The sequence below is a fragment of the Camelus ferus genome, chromosome 1, assembly GCF_009834535.1.
Source record: "Camelus ferus isolate YT-003-E chromosome 1, BCGSAC_Cfer_1.0, whole genome shotgun sequence".
NCBI classification, from domain to species: Eukaryota; Metazoa; Chordata; class Mammalia; order Artiodactyla; family Camelidae; genus Camelus; species Camelus ferus.
This window is the reverse complement of record NC_045696.1, coordinates 88,651,618-88,674,834: the sequence shown is the minus strand read 5'-3', so window position 1 is coordinate 88,674,834 and position 23,217 is coordinate 88,651,618. Positions and strand designations below refer to the sequence as shown.

The window sequence follows — 23,217 nt, the reverse complement described above, 5'->3', positions numbered from 1 at the left end:
TTATCTTTACTTAGAATTGGAGTCAGGTCTAGAGAGAAGCCATGGAAGAGAAATTCCAGGGTTGGGACCTGTATTAGTCTCTTCAGGCTGCTGTAACAAAATATGATGGGACTGGATTGCTTAAACCACATTTATTTCTCACAGTTCTGGGCAGTCCAAGATCGAGGTGCCGGCAGATTTGATTCCTGGTGAAAGCCCTCTTCCAGGTTTACAGACAGCTGCCACCTCACTGTGTCCTTGCCTGGTGGAGTGAGAGAGAGCGCATGCATGAGTAAGCTCTCTGATGTCTCACGAGGGCACCAATCCCATCCTGAGGGCCCCATCCTCATGACCTCATCTAAGCCTAATTACCCCTCAAAGGCCCCACGTCCAAATACCACTGGAGTTAATTTCAAGACGTAAATTTTCAGGGCATACAAACATTTCAGTCCGAAACAGGGTCCCTTTTCAGATCAGCTGGATGAACCTACAGATGTGTTAACTGGAAAAGCAGAAGAACCTAGGAGAAGCATCTCCCTCTTAAACGTGCAGACACTTCTTAAAAATATCAGTTCCAGGACAGGGGAGGCACAGGTGATCCTTTCCATCGTAATGTGGAACATCTCTGCATATTCAATTTAATAGGATATGTGCTCAATGCTAACAGCATGTCTGAACAAATTTCATTTATTTATGCCAGGTGGAGGAATTCCGCTGTGGTTAGATTCCTCCCCAGAAACCACCACTAAGCTCTGACGTTTATTAAACTCAGAACCTGAATCATTAGCAACTAGTTCCACTTTGCTCAAGGATAGTGAGGACACCCTGTGTATGAGGGGAAGTATTTGCCTTTTATGTTTTGAATGTAGCAAAGAAGGCAAACAGAACCACATCTTCATATTAAGGGTTTGGAAGGTTATATCCTGCCACAGGGGTGACTAATGAGCATTCCCATGTATGTGGCCCTGATTGTGTGCTTCTGAGAAGAACATTCTACTTCTTCTTTCTCCCCTCTCTATTCAAGGTTGCCCAGCCTTTGGGGGGAAATATTGTGTGTAACTTCTAATTTTTTTTTCAGTTGGATTAGCCACATTCTGAAGCTGAGCAGTTCCATCCCAAGAATGAATGAATCCTCTCTAGACTGTAGATTGGAGAACTAGAGCCTTTTATGCCTAGATCTTAATTAAGGAAACTAGATCTATCTCAGGTAGATGGGAGTATCAGACTCACAAAGAGAGAGCTCTCCCCAAGGACCCCTCCCTGTTCCTGTCACCATGAATGCTCATTATGTTTCCTTTGGCTCACTGGCTCTAGATGAGGTACTGATGGGCGAGGGAAAGCAAAGGGACAAGAGGAGGGGATTTTTGCCCCAAGGATCTGATAAATTAACTGGAGAATGTATACACATGAATATGTTTAGTAACAATTTCGGCTGCATGTGATTAAAAGCAAGAATGAATTGGAAGATAGTTTCTGGAGGACTTGGTTCATCGAGTTGGAATCCCATGGGATGCTTGTTGAAACAGAGTCTTGGGTTTTACCCTCCCGAGTTTCTGATTCTATCAGTCTGGGGCGGGGCCAGTAATCGGGATTTCTAACAAGTTCCCAGCTGGTGCTGCTGCTGCTGCTGCTGCTGCTGATTCGGAGGCCACAGTTGCTGACTGCTGCTCTTGGAAGGAGATCAGGGAACAGAGAGGTGATGACAAAAGGTATGGTTGACATGTATTGAGATGGTACCTCCTGCCGTCCCCCCAGTGCTGCAGTTACCCACGCTTCTGTTTTCTGGCCCCATTTTAAGAGGACAGCTTGTAGCCCTCTAAAATATATCCACTTTTGATATCATAAGCAGAGAGCATGCTTTTTCCTATAATTAGGTAATTCTCCACAAGGAGAGGAAATTTATACCATCTTCTTGGCAACAGTAGAAGGAGAGAAACAATATTCTTGGTTTTGCTTAGCCATTATTATTTTCTCTTTCACCATTCTCTTACTTTCAGCATTCACCCCTACATTCCCTAAAGTAAATTAAGAATTTGTTTCTGCAGCCAAATGCAAATAGGAAACACGTGTTTTTGGATTCACAACCAATTAAGTTAAAATTAGGAAAATGGAGAGGAGAAACATTTAGAAATTATGTAGGGTGAAGAGTTCAGAAAACAAGCTTCCTTGGAAGGAGTTATTTCGTGCTTTTTAGAAGAACACTTGCTGACTGAGTATATATACATTTCTAGAGAAGAAATGCATTAAGTTTCCTATCCCCTAGAAGGCGGTTTGCCATAATGTTTTACTGCAGCGAAATGGGAGGTTTTATTGCTATGAAGTTAGTAGCAATTCAGATGATTTTACTCCTAAATATGTGTTCCTGCTACTTTGTATTACTTAGGGAAAAGTATTCTGCAGTTTTTAAATTTTTTTTAAGCAAGGAATCTTTACTTAAATGCACTTGAATCCTTACTTAAATGCATCTGAAGTTCCTATCAAATACCAGTACAAACAAAATACAAAGTTTTCCTACAATATCTCTGTCCGCTGCTGAAACCAGCTCTTAATCTGCCAATAACTTAATGTTGACTTAATCAAGTTGATTCTGGACATTTTGAGCAGGAACAAGTTACCACAAGTCCTACTCCTCTCCAACCCAGATCTTGCAGCTTTATCCCTTTCCTCTATTCTCTTCCAGTGATACACAGTTCAACTCCCCAAATACGGTGATACTAGGATTTAGGGGTTTAGTGAAACTTGGTGTATATTTCATAGGACAGTAGTTCTTTGTTTTACTTTATGGTAATTTTGCAAATGCTTGCTTGCATGTGGTTCTTAATATAGAGAGCAGCTTGTTATTTTTTTCCCCTACTTTTTTCAGCAGCATTTAAAAAAATACCACTCTCTAAGGTAATGTTCTATCTTGAAGCATACCAGTGCATATGTATAATTAAGCACTAAGGAGGACGGTACTATTTTTTTTTTTTTTTTTTGCAAAGATTTTAACTACAGGATCCGAAAATAATCCTTTGGATGTGACAGTGCAGGTTACATGATGTCTATTACTTTTGTTCTATTTTTACTTCTATGAAGATTGAGGACCTGTTTTCAAGAGAGGACATCATTTCTCTAAATGTTTTCTTCCAAGTTTTGTCATGACAAGGAAACAACTGAATTGTACTATCAATTTCTGGAAACAGTTACCAATTTTTTCTTAATTTGGAAATAGCATTGGAACAGGTTAGGAGAGGATAGCTGAGCCTGATTTGTACATAATTCTGTTCTTGACCACTATCTTTTCAGAATAATTTTAAGACATTCCCCCTCTTCTTTCTTAAGATGGTAGAATCCTCTAACAAGACTCTTTTATCTCCAGTTTTCATTCTCTTAACACTAGAATTTTAATGATTTCGGAGTCTGCTTCCATTTTTAACTATTCTCTTGAGTGGTTTTTTTTTGTTTTGTTTTATTTTTTTAATATTTATTCTTTCTGTTTTCAGAGTTGATAGAGTTTTCATGCCATGGTGCACATTCAGTGACCTTACTCTCTTGTAATTTTTGTCTTATCTCCCAAGATGCTTCTCGAAACAGTCAAGTAATGACTATATATTTGATATCATTAATCTTTGAGGAGAGGGAAGGAGAAATATAATTCATCTCATATATATGGTTGAATAACACTTGCAAATTTGATCTTAATCTTAATTCCCAAGATATATGAATAATGCTTTTACTACTAGTTGGTATGATCTGTTTCCTTTACAGTTATTTGTAAGAGTAGGCATCATCTAAAAGGAGAGGAAGGATCTGATTTCTGGATCCTCCTGAACCTTTCCCAGGCTACCATGTCTGGCCCAGAGTAAGCACTTGACTGAAGTTTGAGTGAACTAATTAATTAATGAATAAAGGAAAATGGAAAGCTTTAAGGAAAAGTATGCATATTTTAGTCATGGGCTCAAGGTAGTTACTAAACTGTACTATAAAAAAGATAGAACTTTTGGTTTACTTCATAACTTTAAAATGTTTTTATTAGACTTTTTTTTTTTAGAACAGTTTTATATTTACAGCAAAATTGAGTGGAAAGTACAGAGGTTTCCCATATACCACCCACGCCCAAACATATACATGGCCTCCCCCATTATCAACATCACCCACCAGAGTGATTGGTATGTGTGTTACAGTTGATGAGTCTACAGTGTGACACATCATCCCTCAGACTCCATAGTTTACATTAGGGTTCACTCCTCAGTGTTGTCTTTTCTGTGGGTTTGGATAAATGTATAATGATATGCATCCACCGTAGCAGGATCATACAGAGCAATTTCACTGCCCTAAAAACCCTCTGCTCTGCCTGTTCATCCTTGCCTCCACCCTAACCCCTGGCAACCACTGATCTTTTTACTATCTTCATAGTTTTGCCTTTTCCAGAATGTCATGTAGTTGAAATCATATAGTCTATAACTATTTTAGATTGACTTCTTTTACTTAGTAATATGCATTTAAGGTCCTTCCATGTCTTTTCATGGCTTGATAACGCATCTCTTTTTAGTGCTGAATAATTTCCGCTGTCTGGATATACCACAGTTTATTTATTCATTCACCTACTGAAGAATGTCTTGGTTGCTTCCAAGTTTTGGCAATTATGAATAAAGCTACTATAGATATTCATGTGCAGGTTTTTGTATAGACATAGTTTCCAACTCCTTTTAGTGAAAACAAAGTAGCGTGATTTTTGGATTGTGTAGTTTTGTAGGAAATTGCCTCACTGTCTTCCAGAGTGGCTGTATGATTTTGCATTCCCATATTGCTCCACATCCTCACCAGCATTTATTTGGTGTTGTCAGTATCCCAGATTATGGCCATTCTAAGAGGTGTGTAGTGGCCTCTTATTGTTTTAATTTGCATTTCTCTGAGGACATGTGTTGTGGAGCATGTTTTCATATACTAATTTGCTGTCTATATATCTTTAGTGAGGTATCTATCAAGGTCTTTAGCCTGTTTATTTTTTTTTTAAATCAGGTTGTCTGTTTTCTTATTCTTTAGTGTTAAGAGTTCTTTCTATGTTTTAGGTAAGTCCTTTATCAGATATATCTTTTGCTATTATATTCTCCCAGCCTGTGGCTTGTATTTTCATTCCCTTGAGCTGAATTGATTTTACTTTAATTTTTGAGTACATGGCATAGTCACATTGTATAAAATTTAAAAGATGTTGTATTCATTTCTTGGGGTTGCCATACAAAGGACCACAAACTGTGGATGGATTTAAACAACAGAAATTTATTCTCTCACAGTTCTGGAGGCTACCAGTCTGAAACCAAGGTACTGTCAGGGCCCTGGTCTCTCTGAAGGCTCTAGGAAAGCATTCTTCCTTTCCTCTTCTAGCTTCCACTGGTCAAGAGATAGCCTTGGCTTGCAGCTGCATCACCCCAGTCTCCGCCCTTGTCATCACATTGGGCTCTCCCTGTGCACCCCTCTGTGTCTGCATCCAATTTCCTCTCTTCTTATAAGGACATTAGTCATTGGATTAGGGCCCACCTGAATCCCCTACGACCTCACATTCATAGATGTGGGGCGTGGTGTTAACGCTCGAACGTATCTCTTTTGGGCGGCACGGTTCTACCCATTCAGATGTCCCCAGGTCACCCAGCTGCCCTACTCAGAGGCTAGCAATGTTATTTTAGTTATTTTAAATAGCAGCAATGAGTCTAAAAGTGATAATGGGGGAAAGTCTCATTTTCTCCTTTAAGAATCATTTTTTTTTCTCATCTGTTTCATTCATCAAAACTTCCTGGTTTTTAGTCATCAGATTTCTCCCATGTCCTCAGCTAGGTTCAGGGATGGGGAAGAAAAGATGAAATGTTTAAGTACAAACTAAATATAGTGAACCTGTATTAATCATTGAGTGAAACATATTCTATATTCATGTGAGTCCCTCATTAAATGTCAGACATTGTGTGTGTAGCACTTAATCACTCACTGGCACAAAGTAGATTGTTGCTAGTTTTAAATCCAATAACATTAAAGCCTATATCATTGGTTGTGAGATTTCTTATTTAGATATGTGTTATTAAATGGTTTTGAATTGACTTTGTTGCTAGGTATGTAATATATTGTGAAAATGATGCTATTAAAATAAGGTACGACTATCTTGAATCAGGAGGAATTTATGAAGGGTTGTTCTGTTCCATGATACATAACAAAATCCAGTACCTTCTAAAGATATAAAATATATGTACAAAAACTGTATACAGCGCTGCATAGTAGCATATTAAATGATCTGCAAAGCCCTGCAGTAAGCAACCAACATGTCTAACTTTGTTTAGTCTACAGTTTCCCATAAATCTATTTAAAAAAATTGTACCTCTCATTACTATTATTCCCTAGAATACGCTTGGAGAAATGAGGGTTTAAAAGCAGAAGGTAGAGTTAAAATATTAAGTCAGAAGCCAGGCAGTGAGTTAGGGCAGAAAGGCAGAACTTTTATGCTGCCTATCTCCTATTGGAGGGGACTTATGTTCTTTCTGTTGCCAGAGGAACCGTTGACTTTGCTGTCTAAGAGGTGGTGAGGGGTGAAGGATAGGAGAAAGAGCCTGGGTTTGGGGGTTAGACAGGTCTGGTGTGAAGCCCAGCACTGCCATGTACTAGTTATGTGACCTTAGGTGGCTACATTTTTCTTTACCTATATGGGAGGAAAACACAGTTCCTATCCCTGAAGAATTTGCCATCTCATTGGAGGATGAGACTTGAAGACCTATAGTCATATAACAAGAATATGATTATTGATTTAAGAGATATACACAGTGGCTGAGAGTTTTTAAAGGAGGTGGAAGCCAGCCAAGAGATATACACAGTGGTTGGGAGATTTTAAAGGAAGTAGAAGCCAGCCAATTGTGGACAATCTGGAAATGCTTCACAGAAGACCTGGCATTTAGATAGGCAGGTCTTCATGGGTTAGTAAGACTGACATTTGGAGACCCAATAGTGAGGAGTGCATTCCAGGCAGAGCAAAAGGCAAGAGCAAAGATATGAAGACAGGAAAGGAAGGACATTTAAGGGATAGCAAGTGGCCTTATTTCTCCAGAGACAGTGGAGATTAAGAAGCCATTCTGCTTTGTGGCCCATGTGCTGTAAGGGACCTAGTGGTACAGATAGTTGTAGCAGTGCTGGTGTAAACACAGGCAGTATCGGTAGCTTTGAAGTAGACTAATGCATTTAATCATCACTGTGGTACCATTATACCAGGTAAATAACCTTGTACTTGAATAAAATTTAGCTTTTGCTGGATGTTCGTAAAAATTTGGCCCCTCTACTAAAGTGTCAGGACACTTAGTAGAGTGACCAGTAATATAAGATGGCACAGAGTCCCCATACAGTGAACAGGACCAGTTTCATAAATATTTCAGGATTTCTAAATTATCTTCCCAAATTAGTGTTGAGGGAAAGTGTAAGAGATGAGTATGGCTTTAACACCATTCAGTAAGGTGAAACCCCCTTAACCTCGGAAAATTTACTGGGCTAACGTGCGGCATGAGTACTGTGAAGGGCGATCTAGCCTGTGGCGTTTCCCAAGCTCATGGGACCTCAGAACCCATTTTCTCCTGAGTTTGTATTAACATCTCCCCAAGACGTTCTCTTCCAGTCATCAGGTTCTTTTTACCTGTGGAGCTTTGTCAAAAGCAGATGATCTACTTACCCTTCTCCTTACCTGTATCCCCTTCCAGTGTATCAGCCTTTTGGTGGGGTAGGGGCAGGACAGGTACTCAGAGAGCTAGGAACAATGTAGGCTCCCCGGCAATTCTGATAGCTCTTGTTTATGCCTTGAGCCTCTCTCTCCCTCTCTTTTTTTTTTTTTTTTTTTTTTTTTTTCTGTTTTTTGGGGGAGGTAATTAGGTTTATTTATTTTATGGAGGTACTGGGGATTGAACCCAGGACCTCATGCATGTGATGCATGCACTCTGCCACTGAGCTATACCCTCCCCCTCAACATCTCACTTTTTATCCCCACCCCTTCCTTGACCTGGCCTAAGAGATCATAAATCATTCTGTCAGTTGCATGAACAGTTAAGGCTCACTCTCCTAATCCCTAATTGTTAAACTTTTGTAAGAAAAACCTTAGTAAAAAGTTGTGAAGAAAAATGTAAATACAAACATGTAAGCAAAGGCAAAGTTGGTTGTAGACCACCTCTAGGAGAGCAGTAGATCATTGGACTAGAGTGTAATACGCCTGGACTATAATCATGCGAGGAAATATATGTTAGAATTTATAAGCTTATTAAAAGTCTAATTAACTTCACTCTGAATATTTTAAATCTACATTGATATATCTTTAAACTAAACAATACAGTGTGGAGACAACTTTCTGCTACAGATTGGGGTTTGATGTTTTGAAATCTAAGAAAAGCGAACTCATAATTTGGCTCATGGTTATCAAGGATCCGCTCTGCAGCTGCTATTACTTCTCTTGGACTTGTTTCTCAGATTGTTAGCACTTTTTAAAGAGATCAGAAAGAAGATAAAATTCGAGTTTTTACTACATGTCATCATCTCTGGAAGCAGGAGAGATTACGATTAATCACTAGAGTCCTGGAATTTATTTATAATTGGCTAATAGGTATCACTTATTTCAGTAGAAATCATTATTCTTTTGGCTGTATTTCTCATTTTAATCTTAAGTGTTTGATATTTTGACAGGGATTTCCATGATAATTTTTTTCTGTATAGTTTTCAGGTAAAATTATATATATAATATTATATTATTATACAGTATATTAATTATATAGATATAATGAGTGCCTGTTAAATGTAGTATCAGGTAGCAGACCAGTAAAGGCTGTCTTCAGTAATTCTTAGAAGCAAGCCATCTTCACTTCCTCACTGAGTACCTCAAAATATACTGAACTTGCTTTCTTCTCATCATCAAAATGCATATACTTCTTGTTGGGAATTATAACATCTCTCCTTTCTTGTGATGGATAAAATTTTTCTCGATATGGAAGGCAGGGAACCAATACAGGTAAATGCCTAAAGGAATGTGTATAAGTTGCCAAAATTTATACCTCCTGAGATGTTTCCGAAAGCATCATAAATAGCATATAGTGAATGCCTTCCCTCTAGCTGAGCTATTGAAATAGCTCCCTCAGCATTTTTGTTAAATAGTATCCCTGGGACATGAACCAAATAGCATTTCCTGTTCAGTCTCATCTGTCATTTTCCTGATTCCACAAACTAGTCTCCAGATGTCAAAATATGAAGGTGAAAGGGAATGAAATTGTTTTTACTTACAGAGCTCCCTAAATCAAACCAGTAGACCACGATTACTCTCTGTTCTCCATGCCCCATTAGATTGGCCCAAAGTAAAGGCTTGACCCTATGAGTTTCTAAGTCATCTTTAACCTTTATTGTAGTTTAAAACAACATACCATGCTTGAAGGCCATTTCAGCTGAGTTATGTAATTTGTTTTACAAATTCTGCCGAAGTGAAGTTATGATGGGCCTTAGATAATCATTGTAGCAAATACTTCTAGAACCTATACAAATACTACACTGAAACTGTTGCCATTTTAATATCTCCAGCATTGCAAGAAAGATTTAGATTGGTTTCTGTTGCAAGTACTTATGAATGTGCCTTCAAGGAGTGGAAGATAGGTGAAAATGCACTTTGAAACATCAAAGTGCTATGTAAGTATTGGGTGTTGTATTGCTTTTGTGGAGTTTGATTTATCTGTCCTGTGTGCATTTTAGGTTTCCAGTTGTACAAGTTTTATAATATTCTATTAAGGGAAAATGGCTCATGTAGTCTTCTGGATTTCTTCTCAGCTGAAAGCTTGAGAATTAATAATTTTAGAGAAGGACTCATAAATATTACTCAGTTGAATTGCTTCATTGTTTCAGATCAGAAACAAAGACCTAGAGAGGTGAGGTACCTTGCCCAAAATCACATAACCAGTTAGTGGTAGAGCTGAGACAGGAATCATCTAATCTCTGGATCCCTGGCTTATTATTTATTCTTCAGTTGAAGAGATGTTGAATCTTATTTAGCAACAAGGGGAACAACCACAAAGCATGTTGGCTTTGCTCATTTTGTTAGTATATATTCCTTCCTTCCTTCCTTTTTTCCTTCCTTCTTTCCTTCCTTCCTTTCTTTGCATAAAAATATACTCAACAAATCTGCCTTCAAGAGATTTGATTTTCCCATAATCATGCATCATGATCAATTTAGAAGTGTAGATCTAATGATTTTGAAATTCTGGATTCCTATGATATTTTAATTCACTTCATAAGGACTTGTTAACTTATTGTTATCTGTTTTTATTTCTTTTTGCTAAACCACATGTCTTCTATTTTTTTCTCCTATGTCTTCTATTTCATTATGCCTTGGGGAAGAAAAACCAATTTTCATAGCGTCTGTCTGGTGTTACATTCACATTATTGCTTAAGAACAGGGGTTAGTTAGATGTATCTTGGGACTTTACTGTGTGCAGCCTCACTTGGAGCTTCATCCTCACTTTGGTGAGCCTGGTGGGAAAAGCTCTTAATGCACCATTTTTGAAGATCTGCCTGAGTTCCCGCAGGGCTACTTTTCACCTACTATTTTCATCTGGGTCATCACTGTGCCTGCTGAACTTCACTGTTCTGTGATAGACAGTAGGAATAATAGTTGTCCATTCTGCATCTTAGAATGTGACACTCATAGCATTTCTGAGAAATGTTTAAAAGAGTGCTTTGTTTTGTTTGGGGTTCTTGATCCTTTGGGTATGTTGTCTCAATAGGGACACCCCCAATATCTGTTAAGGAAGAAGAAAGGAGGTGGGGGAGGAGGAAGACAGTGGCGACAAGGAAGAGGAGAAAATGTTTTATAAATTGAAAAATGTAGTTTAAAGATAGTATAAAGTGGTCTAATATCGTTAGGAACACAGCGCACACACACCCCCCTGCCGCCTCAAGTTTTTTTCTTGATACCTTAGGACCAAGCAATTGCTCCATTCTGCTGTTTTTTCTTATCTTTCAACATCTTACCCTTCCCTAAAGTCCCCTCTCTAACACTGCTGCTTCTTTAAGTTTCTCTGATTCCTCTTTCCCTTCCCACGTTAGATGGGGTATCATAGTTATTATTATTATTTTACTTAGTCCTGAACTAGAATGAAAATTCCTTCAGGGACTGCTCTCATGAAACATCCAGGAGACAGTCTTGCACATTATAGTTGCTCAATAATATTTGTTAAATTGATTTTGAGGGGAAATACATCTTTAAATATTGTTTCTCAATTCCTCCCTTATAATTTTACTTTGAGTTATTTACCTAGAGTTTAAACAATAGTGTGGGGAAAAATCTTTAACTTCACATGCCTTTCAGTATATATTCTTTTGTTAACTGGAATTTTAGTGATTGAAAAAGTGATATTTTAGAAGATTATAGTTTATTTTATAAATCAATTCAGCTGCCCATCTTTTTTATTAAAAGCTTAATTTTTAAATATTATTTTCCATTCATGTTTTTCTTTTTTCTCTAGTGATCGTATTTAAGTATTCAAAATTAATAACTGAGTCTTGGGCAAATAATTCCTCAAAAATTATATTTATTTCTTAAAAGGAAGTTTACTTCCATTTACTCATAGCAAATCAATTCTTAGGATAAAAACATGTTGTCCTAAAGATTGATAACATGTTCAAGATGCTAACCTTCCTATCCCCTTTAAAAAGCAAGTATAGGAGCCATTGTGAGCAATGATGCTTCACATTTCATTTTCCACTACCAGAGTGTTTTAAAATGATAAAAATCTTTTCTTTTTCAACATTATGGTCAAAAAGAAAATGTATTTATTGGCTGCGAGCCTTGTGTTTCTGATAGCTTTATCTGGAGTTATGATAGAAATTTTGACAGAATCATAACTCGGGTTGACACTAATAGGAATCACTTCATTATGGTCTTGCCTAGCCTTATTAGAAGGTCGTTTGGCAATTTTAGATAATCAGATGGCTCTCTGACCAAGTAGAAATGGTGCTTTATTTTTTGTGTTTTAACCTTTGGGTCTCACAATAAGTGTAGCTATATGTGTGTCCTTCTTTTGACTATTAACACTTCTTTAGCTGTGATTACTAGTCTTCTCACGGGGGGCTGACATTTCTAATATTACTGACTTTTGTAGAGATTCATTATCAGATGATGCCTCTGGAGTCTCTGACTAGATGGTCCCTCTTTGCTTTTCCTAGTCTTCTGCTCTGACCCCGCCATGTGCCTCTAGAGTGGAGGTAGTCTTTAATCCTAATATAGAGAAGTGTGGAATGGGGCAGAAACCAAGAGAGAGCTCAATGCTAGCGTTGGTTCTGAAAGCTAATGAGCTTTAAAGCTTTGAGCAAATGACTTCTCCTCTCCAGACTTCATTTTCCTGATTTGTTATATGTGGGTTATATCAGGTGATTTCAGAGATCCCTCTGACTCCTAAGATTCTGTAATTCATCAAAATTCATCTGCCAGAATGGCACTGTGATAATTAGATAGACTGACAGCTGAGTACAGAGAAATGGCAGAGCTAAACGCTCCAGTCTACACTACCTCTAGTGAACGTTCACGTTTGCATATTTTAATAACAATATTCTCAGCATCCCACCTCCACGCAGTCACTCACTTAGCAGGAACCCTTCTCCCCCGTAGCATTTTACAGCTATATAATTTAATGAAATCCATTCATGCCAGCAAAGTAGAGTAACAGTGATATTTTAATATACCTTTAATTTATTTCTAGGATTCAAGAAACCAATTGAAAGATTTTTAGCTTTGACTTTTAAGGAAGAAAAAATCATCTGTCTTTACTTAATGGAGGGAAAAAGATCTCCAGTAAAGGATAATGCCTCAGAATTGTCATTCCCTCACACTGGCTCCTCTTCTGACATGCAGGACCTCGTGTGTTCTTAAGCATAAAATGGAAGGTGACACATTAAATGAAGGGTCATTCTGAAAAACAAAGTGTGGGCAAAATCGCTTTACTCTCAGGGATTGTGGTGAAGTGAAAACCAAAATAATAGCTTATTCATGGCTAATATTTGGAGATATTTCTTAAGTCTGGAAAGGTCAGAGGGAATCCAGCAAATGTCAACACTGTTTGTCAGGTGGGAAGACTCACAACGTCTCCTGAGGAATTTAATTTATATTAATGAGGAGAGAGACTGGCCTGGGGCTCTCTCGAAGATTGCTCTGGTGCCAATTTTAATGATCTAACTTCATGAAAAGGATTCCTAACAAATTATTCAGCAACACAACTCCTATGAGATTGCTTTTTAATCCCGAGGCCTCCGTTACTCTGACCCCCGCTGAACCACAGTCACGAATTGGGGATTTGCCTCACTAAATTGATAGCTTGCTGTCATTTCTGGTCCTTGTTGGGTTATCAGAGGACCAAGCCAACCCAAGTAAGATTCCAACAGTAAAGTTCTCACTCAATTCAGCCGAGAAGGGAGGCAACGTGGGGCTGACAATAAGAGCTGTATTTATGCACACTTACTATGTTCCAGACTCCTTACTAAGCATCTTATATTCCTGATTTCTGATCTTTACAACAACTTCACAGAATTACAGATGTGGAGAAGAAGACTCAGAGATGTTAAGTAACTTGCTCAAGATCACACCGTCATCTGGCAGAACCAGGGTGTGATAGGTCTGCTGGGCTCCAGTAGCCATGCTTTCCCACTGTTTACCCATCTCTTAGGTTTTTCCTTTATTCGTCTAACTTCTCAGTGTTTCCAGTAGCTTCCCTTTGTCTAGCATGGGCTGTGTTTCAGATGTTGTGCTTGGTGTTTTATTCTGTAAACCTACTAAAAAGATGATACTTGTTCCACATATAAATGAGAAAAGGGGCTAGAGGGTTAAGCAGCTTGCCCCAAGTCATGCAGCAAGGAAACAGCAGGGCTAGGATTCTGACCTGGGTCTGTCTGACCTTCCAGACCCATGGTCTTACCATCAGAGAGCAGTGACCCCCACAGTGCGGGGCCCTGAGTTGGTAGAAAGATGATGAGAACGTGGTCCCTGTGCTCTGGTCGCAGGAAGTCCACTGTGTTGAGACATGATTTCAAGTGTCTGTAAAGCCAAGCAGGATGATGCAAATGTGTAAAAAGGCTATGGGGAAGTAGAGAGTTAGGAAAATTAATGTCAAATAGAAGGTCCAGAGTCATTTTGCCAAGATAGAGGTATTTAATGAATTGGATTTTAAAATACAAAAACTGAAAAGAGACACATTTCAGACCAACGAAGTAGCTTCCTATTGAGTACAGCTTTGGCTACATTCCTTAGATTTGAGTGTGTGGTGTTTTGTTATTAATTTCAAATACTTTGAATTAAATTAAAACTTTCATTTTTATTTTCTCAGTGGCTCATGACATTTTCTAGTTCTCAGAATCTCTTAAGTGGTTAGATTTTTTGATTATCTATTAAGCTTTTTTGATTTGTATTGTCTTCAGGTCAGAAAAAAATAACTGAACTACTCTTAGTTTAGGAATTTATTAATGTTTTCTATGTGGCTTATTAAATAATTTTTAGAAATATTCCATGGATATTTGAATTGAATATTCAAATGTAGGTGAATTTTCTAAAGAGTCAAGGGTACAAACTTGTTTATTAATCAGGTTTATTAACTGGATTACTCTGATCGTCACATATTTTTTCTTTGTCTGAGGAGCTAACAAATTCTGAGAAAAGAATCTCCCACTGGTATTTTAGATTCATGAGATTCTTCTCACATTTCTCAGTTTTTTTCTTCATATAATCTGATACTCTGTGTTTGGTGTATAAAAGTTTGTGATTTTATATCTTCTTGGATTATTCCTGTTTTCAGTATAAAATATCTATCTTTGCTCCCCTTAGGTTTTTTGCTTTAAATTTGCTGTATTATGACAATTGTCAGAGCTTATCTGTTTGATATCAGATACATTGTACCCAACCTTTTGTGTCGTTTGGTTTTCGGGTTGTCTTTTATATTCGCAGCTCTCTACTCAATCAGATGGTCTTTAAAAATGTAACCAATTAACACTTGTTTTGATTATTTGTATGATAGGTCTTATGCCTAACATTTTATTTTGTATTTTCTGATAGTTTTCTGGTGTGCTTTGTTTTAGCTTTCTTTTCTTTCTTTGACTTTATTGATTTCTTTAAAAATGCTTGAAAATTATGTATTCTTTTACTTTTCTATCAAGGGGCTTTTAATCAATACATATATACTTTATAAATATCAAAAATAAAAAATATCTATAACCTCCTAATGAACACTTAGTTAGCATGCTTTAATTTATCCTTTCTTCTTCCCCCTTCCTTCAAAACTTCAAATATTTTATAGAAATAATCTGAAATTTTATTTCCACATCACTACCCATATAGTGGGTATATGGGTATATTTTACCTATATGTTTTTTCTCCTTGAAAAAATTTTTCTTAACAATTATATAAACACAGCCACAGTATGATAACTGCATATTTTTAACTTCGAGTTTCACTGTGTTCGTTGCTCACAGCCATTTCATGCCTGTGGTAAGGTCTATTTCATGAGTTTTTAATTTAGATTAATTTCTCATTTGGCTGCAGCATTCCCTCAAGTATTTTCTCCAGAAGGGATAAATGTGTGGACAGTGTCATTGCTACCACCAGTGACTTCTATATCACTATACCTGGTGATCAGTTCTTTTTCTTCATCTTACTTAAGCTCTCTGTAGCAACTGACAAATAAGTACCTTCTCTTGTCTTCATTTGGCTTCTAAGATGCCACTTTCTTTTGATTCTCCTTTGAGCTCACTGGACATTACTTCTTTGCTGGTTTTTCTTCATCTCCCCAGTCTCTTTATGGTGAGATGTCCCAGGGCTCATTCCTCAACTCTCTTTTCTTCTGTTTACTCTCATCCCATAGGTGATCTCATCCAGGTTCATGGCGGTTAACACCATCCGTATAAATCCAAAGTTACATCTTTGGCTTAGACCTCTCCTGTGAATGCGTATCTCCCATTGTACACTTGATATCTCAAACATGCCTCAAATGGAACTCCCAGTCTCCCCATCAAAACCTGGAGTTTCCTAAGTGTTACTCATCTTGTTAAGTGGCAAACCTAGCATTGTGGTTGCCCAAGGCAAAGACATTGGAGTCATCTGGGTCATCAGGCAAGATAAAACCTTGAGGCTGTCAAATTCATTGGGAAGTCTTATAGGCTCTACCTTCCAAAATATACCTAGACTTAGACAACTTTTTAACCACCTCCCTGGTCACACCACCTGGTCGCAGTCACTACCATCTATTGCTGTTTTTTCCTGGCCTCCTAGCTGGTTTCTCTACTTCCACCTTTGACCCTCTACAGCTCACTCTCCACACAGCAGCCAGCCAGCCAGCATCCATTTCACTAATAGTCAAAGTCCACATCCTTGTAACATGAGATCTGTACCCACCCTATGCCAAACTCATCTTGTAAAACTCTCCTCCTCACCCAGTCTTCTCTGACTATGCTGACCTCCTTGTTGTTCCTCCTTCACAGGAAGCAGGTACTTATTTCCAGGCCTTTGCACTTGCTCTTCCTTCCTCCTGAACGCTCTCCCCCAGGTACCAGCATGGTTCCCTTCTTCACTTCCTTCTGGTCTCTCCTCACAGGTTACCTTATCGCCAGTACTTGGACCCTGCCTCATGTGTCATAGTTCCTTAATACATGTTTGTGGATGTCTGTGCATAGTTGAAAAGTGATTTTTAAAATAATGACTGGTGTAAAATTTCATGTCCTTTTTATTCTAGAACTCTGATCAGACCAGTGTGGATAAGTTCGATCTCATTTACTCGTATCTTCCAACAAATTTCCTTAAAATTGATTTTCAGTGCTAATTCATGCTTATAATTATTGTTTGTCTTATTTTCATCATCGTCTTAGGATTCCTTAGAAGGATAGGAGGTAAAGGTACAGACTCAATTCTGAATCTTTAAAACAGAAATACATAAAATGTGTTTGGATTTAACCAATTCCAACCGTATCTATTCATTTGAAAAATTAAATATTTCTCGGAGTGTATATGTTTGTTTTAATTTAAGTCTAATGGCAATGTTCAGTGGTGTGTATGGATTTTCAGAACCTTTCGCAATAATTCCACAGCCCTGGGGTTTAGAAAACATTGTTGTGAATACATAGCAGAAACACAGTTGTGAGGAATGGTGGAAACACAGCTGTTAGGTGGTATCTCTTAAGGGTAGAATATTTTCATCTAGAGGAACCCAGTCTTCTTATTTCATACTAGAAAACCATTTTAGGTCTTTCCCTGATAGTATCTTTGAAAATTCAGGCTAAGAAATAGAAGTATAGGAGAAAAAAAAGAGTAGGCAGCTCTTCAGAGATGTTACAGAGATTATATTTGCCTTCATTTTCTGAAGACTGTAGAGAAATGGTTGATAAGAGAGCTCAAAGGGTGCTGTCCTAGCATAGTATGTGAGCTGTACCCATTTATGACACCTGTTTTACTTCTTCATTTTTGTTGTTATTGTCCAAAGAAAGCCAGTGTTCTGCATTGGGTAGGTTTCTGGAGACAGTTCACACTCAAACAGTTTTATGATGCTGAGAATTTAAATAGTAATTTTTTTTACATGTTTTGTGATTTTTCTGAATATGGAACTAGCATGTCCTAAAAGTGAAGTTTGGAGAGAGATAGCTTTTTTTCCCCAGAAATTTTTATTTATTTACTTTTCTAAACATTTAGTTTTTCTTCCAACATTTTTAGATTCAACCATCAGCTGCAGAAGACTTTTTTACACTTGTGTGGATAACCTTGAGTTACATCTCTGCTGTGTTACTTGTAGTACTCCTCTGCCCCTCATATATATACCATTTAAGGCATATACCTCACTAGACTAACATTCAGTACAAGAGTCTGCAAAGTCAAAGATTGAGAGGCTTTAGATAACGTTTCACTTGCTCTGAAAAGAGAGAAAGCATGAAAGAAAGGGCTTAGATTTGGAATCAGACAACTTGAGTTTGAACCCATCCCTGCTTCCTGTGAATTCACTTTTTGGACATTGGACAAGTTAATTAACCTCTCTAAACCTTCCTTACATATCTGTAAAAAGATGGCTAATACTACCCATCTTGTTAGCTTGTGAAGACTGGAGACAATGTGTATGAAATTCATTGCTCAGGGTTAGTTATGAAATAATGGCTTGCCAGGGTTCTCGAGAGAAACAGAATCAATAGGGGGGTGTGTGTGTGTGTGTGTTGAGACTAGGTTTAAAGAATTAGCTCATGTGACTGTGGCGGCTAGAAAGTCCAAAAATCTGTAGAACAGGTTGGTAGACTGGACAAATAGGGTTTATATGTTACAGTTTGAGAAAGAATTCCTTCTCTGGGGAAACTGTTTATGTTCTTTAGGCCTTCAATAGATTAGGCACACATTATTATGAGTAATCTTATTTACTTAAAGTCAACTGATTGTGATGTTAATTACATCTACAAAATATTTTCACAGCAACATTTAGGTTTCCGTTTGACCAGAGAACTGGGCACCATAACCTGGCCAAGTTGGCATATAAAATTTAACCATCTTACTAGATACTTAATAAATAGTACCTATTATTTTAGGAATAATATATTACTTCAATTATCATTATTTATTCACTGAACATTTATTAAGGGTTTACCATATTTCAGGCATGCTTTAGGTATTTGTGTGGGTGGATGATAAATAAAATATGCTACTTGTTCTGTAGGAGTTTATATTCTAGTGGGAAAGACAGCAAGTCAAAGAGATACAGTGTAAGAGGAATTATGGATAGATACATAACACTATGAAATAAATATGTATGCTATTGGTATTATACCTGTATTGATATTTATCTTTATCAAATTCTATCTATGTATCCATCCATCATTCATCTGCCCATCCATTCATCTGTCTGATCAGCAGGGCCTTGTTTCCATCTTTGCTCTGTGTTGGAGGGAAGAGGAAAATTGTCTTGAATGAACCTACTCTGGATAAGCATTGGTTGATGCCTTTGGGCAAATGAACCCCAACCATGATTGTAGTGTGTCAGGCAGCTATGTTGTTTACAAAGGTGTTGCAGAGACCCTCTTCAGAAGCAACGCATGAGTAATATACTTCACCTGTGTCTACCACAGCTAAAGTTTTCTTCCCCTATAAGCTTCCGTGTTGTTCTGTATAATGTGTGCTATTACATTATGGCTTATCCATAGGGTAAAATATTATGAGGTTATTAAGTCATTCTAAAATAATATTTGACATTTTTACACTTGGTTAGGAAAAAGTTAATATAAAATGCTATGTGGTATAACCTTTATATGTATTGAAAATGACTGGAAAAGACTACAAGAAAAAGTTCACAGTAGCTATTTTTGGATGGAGGGATTATAGTTGGTTTTGATTGACTGTTTAATATATTTCTGTATGTCTTAAATTTTCTGATATGAATATTTATTACTTTTTCCTCTTTTTTATTGTGATAAAATCCCTTGTGAAATGTCTTGTATGTGATGATTCGCGTCTCTCTGGCTGCTTTCAAGATTCTGTCTTTGTCGTATTAAAGTTTGATTTATAACGTGTCTTGTGTGTGTGTGTCTCTAAGTTCATGTTACTTGAAGTTTCTTGGGTTTCTTGGATGTTTATATTCATGCCTTTCATCAAGTTTGGGGGGTTTTCAGCTTAAGTTCTTCAAATATTCTCTCTCCCCTTTTCTCTCTTTCTTCTCTGTCTGGAGCTCCCAGGATGCAGACATTGGTCCACTTGATGGCATCCCACATGTCCCTTAGGCTCTGTTCACTTTTCTTCAATGTTTTTTTTTCTGTACCTTAGTCTAAATAATTTTCATTGTCCTATCTTCAAGTTCACTGATTCTTTTTTCTGCCTGCTCAGATCTGCTTTCTGAATCCCTCTAGTAAATTTTTCATTTTGATTATTGTACTTTTTAGCTGCTGAATTTCTTTTTGGTTTCTTTTTAGGCTTTCTGTCTCCTTTATTGATATTTACATTTTATTCACACATCCTTTTCTTGATTTTCTCCACATCTTCATTTAGTTCTTTAAACATCTTAGTGCATCTGTCATTAAGTCTTTTTCAGAGTCAGTTTCTGTTGGTTTGTTATTTTTCTTTTGAATGGGACATACTTTCCTATTTCCTTGTATGTCTTATAATTTTGTTGTTGTTGTTTTTGTTGTTGGACATTTGAACCTAATAATGTGCTAACTCTGGAAATCAGATTCTTCCCTTTCCCAAGAGTTGGCTGGGTTTTTTTTTGTTGTTGTTACTGGGTTTTTGTTGTTGTTGTTGTTTGTTTTATTTTGTTTTGTATAGTTGTAGGACATCTCTGTCAATGATTGGCCTGAGATGTAAACTTAATGTTTTTTTCAGGTCTTGTCTCAGCCTTTCCCTGGGCATGTGCAGTCACTTTCTAATTTTCCCTGTGTGTGCAGTTGTGTGCCCTAGTTTTTAATGTCTGGCTTCCAAAATAGGAAGAAGTGAAAATGAAGAGGGGGGAAGATCACTAGCTCTTTAAATCCCCTGGAAGTCACTTCAGCCAGAAGGGTAGGGGCTTACAACATTGAGGGAAGATGCAAAAGCAATGTTTTTTCTGTACCTCTGTGATCTGAAGCAGCAAACAGCAACCAGTCTCCAGATCACCAGTGTTTGGAAGACAGGGTCCTTTTTACTCACTCTCTCTCATAAACTGTGTGCAAGCTGCTTTAGGAACAAGGGTATAGCTGCCTGCCATGTGGCTAGGGGTTAGAGGTGAGCAAGCACTACTGTGTTAAGAGCTGAAATTGATTGTCCAAGAAATTACAATCCTTCAACAGATTCCATTGAGTTCCAAAATAGTTATTATGTCAGACAGATTCTGCCAGTGTAGTTATTGTCTAGGTGAGGAGACAGATTCCTGGTGCTTCCTACTCGGCTATCTTAGCAGAATTCTCTCCTATTATTTTTATATCAGAGAAAAATATGGAATTGAAGGGGAACAGTTAAATTTCTTTGATATATTCCTAAGCAAAATACACAAGTTTGTATAAAATAATGTGAAAGCTACCTGTATTTCCAAAATTTCTTGGTATTTACTAAGTATTGCAGCATTTGGCATTACTAAATTCAGAAAAGGAAAGATAAGGCACCATGTATAAATTTTTGTGAGATTTTTGAATTGACGGTAGTAAATAAAAGAGAGGCTGCCTACCAAAAGCTAATCAACTTTATTAAGAAACTTGTTGCTTAGTGTTTGTAGGAAGGATGAATAATGAAACAATCCGTATTTCACTTTATATGTGAAAGGATCTTTAGGGTGTAAGTATAGGATTATTTTCTAGTGAATAAGTGAAAGCCAGAGAGAAAGAGAACTGGGCATGATGCGAATGGACAGGAAATTTTTTGATTGCTGGTTATCTGCTCCAACCCTCCTGGGTATGGAGACAGTGTGGACAGTGGATGTGGCATACCATCCAGTGTTCTAAAACAGTGTTTTCAAAGTGTGGTTGCCTGGCTGCCACATCTTCATCAGCACCACCGCCACCCGAGAACTGTTAGAAGGCAAGGTCTACTTGGGGAGGCAGTCTTCTGCATTTGAGAAGCCCTCCGGGTGATTCTGATGCATGTTAACAGTTGAGAACCACTGTTCTATAGGAAGGGTCCTTAACTTGAAGTTCAATATTGACAGTATTCCTTTCTGTTCTTTGTTCTATTTGAGAGTCTTTCCTATATATGTATTTTAGGAAGGGGATATGTCATACCTTTTTACCCCGTCTAATTGATCTTCGCAACATTTGGGTGAGGTTGCAAAGGAATGTGAGATATAGAACTGAAATGAATGTTTAAAAGCTCTGGAGGTAGTGTCAGAAATAGAATCAAGTCTTCTAGATTCAGAACTCTACCCACAGGAACAGTGCATGCTCAGATTTTCTTGTCAGCAAACTGACAAATTACAAACATTAATCATGGAAGATTTTTGTTGATTTTTGTTCTGCTTTTCTTTTAATTACTCAAGAAGTAATTAATGTTCATTAGTTAAAATTGTTAATTAGCTGAAAATTGTCTTGCAGTGTTTTGTCTCTTTGTTTGTCACAGCCCATTGCTATTTATCCTTAGTTCTAGGTCCCCGGTACTGACAAATAAAACCTTTTTGGGGGCCTTAGGGTGAGTCTCGAGAACGAAGGTCCTCTACCAGTTACTTCTTACTGAGCCCTATCTTACCTTGAATGGTAAGAGACCAAGATCAGTGCCTTAAGACATTTATTTGATTTCATCTTTATTTTCTTTTGAAGTTCAGACTTATTTTTCCGGTAACTGTGGTGAAGTGAAAGCCAACAGAAAAATCAGGAACATGGTGTGTGACGACAAAAATCAGTTGAGATTTATGGCAGCACAACCTGTGGATAAAATATAGTGAAATACAGTGCCACTTAGGGCAAATAGTAAGAACAGTGGACACTCAAGAGTGTTCCAACAGCTGATGTGAGTGGAAGACTCATCAGCTAAAGCAATTTATCAGCCAGATGAATCCATTTTCTTACACAAACTGGATATACAGTACATACCATATAAGGGCAAGGGTGTTTTTTAGGTTAATATCCATTAGAAGAAGGCTTTGAAATAAAACAATTCATTTCAATGCCACTAAGTTACATTTTCTAAATTTGATGTAGTTCTGTGTTTTGGGATTAAATTGCTCTTTGATGGACAGAAGCTAACTAAAATAAACATGCTAATTATTGTTTTTTAAATCATAGTACTTTTTCAAATAACTTGGTTTTAATTAACTCTCTTGAATGGCGTATAAGTTCTTGTCCTCAACCTTTCTATTAGCAGAATTTTAATTCTAGGCATTTTCACCTCTTTCTATCTCTCCCTTTTTTTTTTACAATATACCTTTTAAAATTAAAAAAAAAAGAAAGTTGATGAGGGGTGTGTGTGATTTTTATAGCAGAATAAAATCCCAATAACCTTCTTTGATTTTTTTTTCTCATACGAGCAAATAATCTCAGTTTTAAACGGGTTTTCTATTTTCATTTAAGCACAGACCACTATCCATATTCTGGAAGCCTGTCCTAGACTATGAAGCCAGAATAGACAGGATACCTTGGACAGGATTTGATTTGGAGAGTTTCGTATCAGATTGGCACAAGGAGCTAATGAGGCAGGGGTGTCAGTTTGATATCCTAGGAATCATTTGCTTCTCATTCTTCTGTTCTTTAGGTAAGGCGTGAGCTCCATTAAACAGACATTTAATACATTTGTATTCCAGTGATGTCATCATCCTC

At 37.4% G+C, this 23,217-nt stretch overlaps 1 protein-coding gene and 1 non-coding gene across 3 annotated transcripts in view; one reads left to right on the top strand and one right to left on the bottom strand.

The window, feature by feature from the left end:
* Nucleotides 1–23,217, top strand: part of PPM1L (protein phosphatase, Mg2+/Mn2+ dependent 1L) — a 265,389-nt gene that overhangs the window by 108,812 nt on the left and 133,360 nt on the right. The gene's annotated exons all lie outside the window — the stretch shown is intronic.
* On the bottom strand, nt 7,866–7,937 carry TRNAV-CAC. The gene has a single exon. It is a non-coding gene; the product is annotated as a tRNA-Val (tRNA).